The sequence below is a fragment of the Pyrus communis genome, chromosome 17, assembly GCF_963583255.1.
Source record: "Pyrus communis chromosome 17, drPyrComm1.1, whole genome shotgun sequence".
NCBI lineage: Eukaryota > Viridiplantae > Streptophyta > Magnoliopsida > Rosales > Rosaceae > Pyrus > Pyrus communis.
The window spans coordinates 14,239,616-14,244,615 of NC_084819.1; the positions used below are offsets into that span (position 1 = coordinate 14,239,616).

At 36.0% G+C, this 5,000-nt stretch overlaps 1 pseudogene; it reads left to right on the forward strand.

Moving 5' to 3' along the window:
• The first annotated feature begins 1,232 nt into the window (after window positions 1-1,232).
• Window positions 1,233-5,000, forward strand: part of LOC137722052 (putative receptor protein kinase ZmPK1) — a 12,403-nt pseudogene continuing 8,635 nt past the window's right edge.

Below are 5,000 nucleotides of genomic sequence, written 5' to 3' on the forward strand. Positions count from 1 at the left end.
CAAGTTGCGGACTTGTTCACAAAAAGTTTAAGTACAGGCAAGCTCGAAAATTTTCGCTGTCTGCTCAGCACAGTGCAAAGAATGAGAGCTGACATTGAGGGGGAGTGTTGAGAATCAATGTCAAGCCCAAAACCATAAGTAATCCACAACCCAATCTAAAGTTCAAGTCCATATCTAGTTTGATGATGTAATTGCTTACAATTGCAATGTTAGGTATGGTTGAGTGGAAAAAATTAGGTGCAATTAATGGGTTTTGTGTGGTTGTAAATAATCTTAGTTTAATTAAGTGTGTGGTGTAGCTTTCATTTGGTTTGCTATAAATACCCAAGTCCCCAAGCATTGTATATCATCCAAGGAAAAACAAAGCCTAGAGCTAAATAAGAAAAGCTTTGCTAATTAGTTTGTTTTGTGAGCTTTCTTTAAGAGTGTGCTCTATTTTCTTCTTCTTGGGATCATTAGAGTTATCTTGGATACTCTTCTTATTCAACAACAGTTGCCAACAGGGTCACATGTACAATCATAATTTCGATCTCATAAGGTAATTTTTTATGTTGGTTAACGACATCTCGCTTGATAAAATAATTTTAACAAAACTCTAGGAATGACGATGCACTTTTGCTGGACGATGCACTTTTGCTCTGGTTTAAAAGGCTACCCATTTTCAAAAATTGGAAGTTGTGATTTGTCCAAAAAAAATAGTTGGTTCGTCGAGAGGGCCCACCCATCAACGGCACATATTAAAGCATTTCGGGGAGGATGAAACAGTTCATCACCACAAAAACTCAACGAAAATAACAACCAACCAAAGTAACTGACCTCTAAACAACAATTTGGAAAATTGAAGACGCAACAAAGAAAGGAAGCAACCAACAAAAAATATATAAAATGCTTAAGGACATTCGATAAAGAATTAAGAACACTAGGTTAAACCAGAATTACAGAGACAGCAAGTGACCTTCAAACAATAATAGATTTGTACAGAAAAAATGAAAACCCTAAAAAAGAAAGAAACCATCGGACTTATGACAATCAGAGAATCACAGAAACAATCAAGAATGAGAAACAAAGCAGAGCGCAAACAAATAAAATAAACCGAAAAAACCAAACAATCAATTAAAAAAATGATAAACTCGCGCTGCATGAAACGGAAAGGATGAGGAAAGAACACATCAAAGTTCAGGTGACATACCAAAGCCATAATTCAAATGCAATGGCTTGGAACCCCTGGATTAATGGCAGCAGCAAGAGTAGATTACAATTGCTGTGATGAGAGGCCGATCTCAACTGCAAATAATCAGAGTAAGGATTCAAAGCACAAACAAACAGACTTAGTAAAGTAACTCAAACTGCGACGGTCGAATGGACTCAATCTGTGGCAGTGCACCAAACAAAGGCTAAGTCTGAAAACATCAATTTTAACTTTGTCCCCCACATTTCAACAAAGAACTTGGCACTTCCCATCTAAGCAGTAAACAACGAGAAGGTTTAATTTCTCATAATGACCTTTTTTGTGTTTCACTCTTCCATCTGAGGCGATAGATAATCTAAAAAAATATTGAATTGAGATGCTTGAACGAACATTAAAACGTGCTATACCCAAAATCTCTAGCACTCATCCTGACCCATAAAATCTATCGAGATTGTGACATGAGCTTAATCCATGGCAAAACGATCATATTAAGATTCCTAAGATGACTGCGTTCATACATTTCACGAACGAAAGAGTGGGGGAAAGCAGATTATAGCACCGTGAACAAAGAGGCGAAGCAAGAGGCAACAAAGGTTAATCTTATATGTTAAACGACAAAGACAGTATTGGCAGACCATCACATCAACAGATTTTATCAACCAATCCAAGCAAGGAGCTTAAAATGCCAAATCCCTATTAAAACATATAAATCATTCCTAAATCTCGCCGAATCAAAATTCAGGCAGCAAAACATTAGGCAAAGCATCACCCACACAGGTAAACCGTATACCAAACCCAAAATCCCATTTAAATAACAGCCAAAAATTTGAATAATATAATTCAATTCTAACAACAAAAGCCTAAATAGTAAGCATTAATTAAACAGAATTTAAATTTGTATAAGTTCAAGAATTTAAAAGTTTGAATATGCCATGTCTCGGAAAAAACTACAACCAAGAAACTGGCGATCTCGGTCTATTAGATACCCTAAAAAACAAAAATAACAAAGACCAAACTAAAAAGGAGTTCAAAAGTTTAGAATAGGCAGGTCAAACGTCTAGATGTATATGGCTGTTCCCATAAAAAATCTGCCAATCATTAAGGCCAGTCATGCGACTCTGGAGTGCAAATTTTAAGGGTGCCACTTCAACCGAAATAACGTCCAGATACAATGAGAAAATAGCTCATGGTAACTCGTTGCGAGAAGAAAAACCAGACGATTCGAACAAATCTATAAGTTAAAAAATGGATAAAGCGACGAAATATACCTATCACCCTGGTGGCTGTAAGCTACGACCCCGAGTTCCACTACGTAACCCTCTGCATACGACCCCCGAGTTCACTTTTGTCAATGAATTTAGGGTATATTATCAATTTCCCCCCTAAACTTGTGATCATTGGCCAATTTCCCCCTCTGAACTTTAATTTTGGCCAATTTCTCCCCTCAACTCTCATAATTAGTCAATTCCCCCCCTGAACTTTAATTTGGCCAATTTTCTCCCTCAACTCTCAAAATTAGTCAATTTGCACCCTACTGTTAATTTTTTTTTTTTTTCTAATTTTCCATCTAGTCTTTTCTTAATTTTCAATCTTTCTAATAGCTTCCAACAAAGTACTAAAATTAACATAAACTCACCTGCATAATATAGGGTAAAATGTACAAAAACATAATACAATTAGTATGTGACATGGGTTGATTATAAGAAAAAGTTATGAATCTGGTTTAAAGCATGTAGAAGAAGAAATAATAACAAAAAGAAATAATAATCCTAAACTCATGGATCAAACCTATTTCAATAAAATGGGTTATTCTTAATAAGGAGTCGAAAATTATGAATAGACTAGCCGTTTTTTTACTAAAGCTCGATTCTCCGCAATTTACTTGAACTTAGCTTTCACTTTTATAAAGAAAATTGTATTCACATACAAAAATTTACACATCAATCCTTTTTGTTATCAATTTTGTATAGTCAAAAATCAAATAAAATTACTCCATACTGATTTATTATGACTAATAATACTATCTATGATAAATTGTAAAATTCTAAATTTTAATCTATTTGTAATAGGATAAAGATATAGGAACATGATTAACATACATCTTATTTAGTTTCTTACACACACTTGTTTAATTATGATCAAATTAAAAATTTAACAGTAGGGTGCAAATTGACTAATTATAAGAGTTGAGGGGGGAAATTGGCTAAATTAAAGTTGAGGGGGGAAATTGACTAATCATGAGAGTTCAGGGGGGAAATTGGCCAAAATTAAAGTTGAGGGGGGAAATTGGCTAATGGTCACAAGTTCAGGGGGGAAATTGATAATATACCCATGAATTTAATAAGCTTAGTGATTAGGTTGCTGAACAATAATTGAAATTATAAAGAAACGAAAAATGGGGTAAAATTATGCACATGGAAAGACAGTAAACCCTAAACCCTTATTTTCAAGCTCAATACATTAGCCATTTTTATCATTCAAACACATGAAAAGCCAAAGTTCCTGATAATGTTTACAACGACAAACACATCACAACTTGGCGTTCTCACGCGAAACACGTGCAAAAGTCCATTTGCGCCAATCAAACAATGCCGGAACAGGGATCATAGCAAAGGTAGACCAATTAAACGACAGAGATTAAAAACCACTAACTCAACCATTTTCTCGTGCAAACAAAATTGTCATTTGCACCCACTTTAAAACCATGCTTGTTCAACGATATAATCATACCAAACAGAAAGACTCAGTCCATTGTTAACATCAACAACCATAATTCCCCACCAAAAAGAACACAGCTCCATACATTTGTTGGGAAATGATCACAGTCGCTGCGAACCACAGATTACGCAACCGTAACAGAACCAGATAAAACCTCAATCAAAATTTTATCTGATAACAAACTTATGGCTCCCCCTCAATTTAAAACAGCATGTACAAACCTTTGCTCTAATTTGTACATCACACACAACATACACATTTTAAAACAAAGAGCATAAAAACCTCAGGCATGAGCCATCATCTGTGAACGAAAAAAAATCAGATGCATTTTAGAGGAATAGATAACTGAGTATTTAATTCACAGGGTCACCACCAAACAACAAACAATAAGCCATGAACAAAAAAAGGGGAAAAAATAGGATCAAACCATAAGCAGCAGTCAAAGAAAAAAAAACTTCGGTTCAAAAGGGACACTTATCTTTTCAATCAAATGAACCAAAAGGTCGGGAGAAATCCTCATCAACGCTTGCAGAAATGGCTTCTAGCTGGAAGCAAAATTCAGAAAGTAACCCTACCCCTAGGCGTTTGTCACTCCCTCGTCATCTCTCTGTCCACCCGTTCCCGACAAAATCAAAACCAAACATCGGGGCACCCCTACCCTTGCTTCGGTCATCCTACCCCTTCTTCTCTCCCATCGTCTTTCCTCCCATCCATGGTTTTGTAAGGCACAAATCTTCCCTCTCTCCTCTTCTCTCACGCACGACTCTTCCATCCCTCCTATTCTTCCAGCCCGAACCCAAAGCTTCCACAAAGCCCATTAATTAAAGCAATGAAATACTTTGTTAAGTTTGTTCATATCACGTAAAGTAATTATCACTTGGCCGATGAAATACTTTGTTGCCTCTCTTATTAGTTTGCCAATGAAATACTTTGTTGTCTCACATCGTCGGCTGATATTTCAAGACAACGGGAAAAGTTATTGCCACAATTTACCCGTCATAACTAAATTCACTGAGACATCGCATGTACGCCTACAAAATGATCGTCGACTAACGTTCGAATTTTTTCAGCTAAAATTGGCGTTGTAAATTGG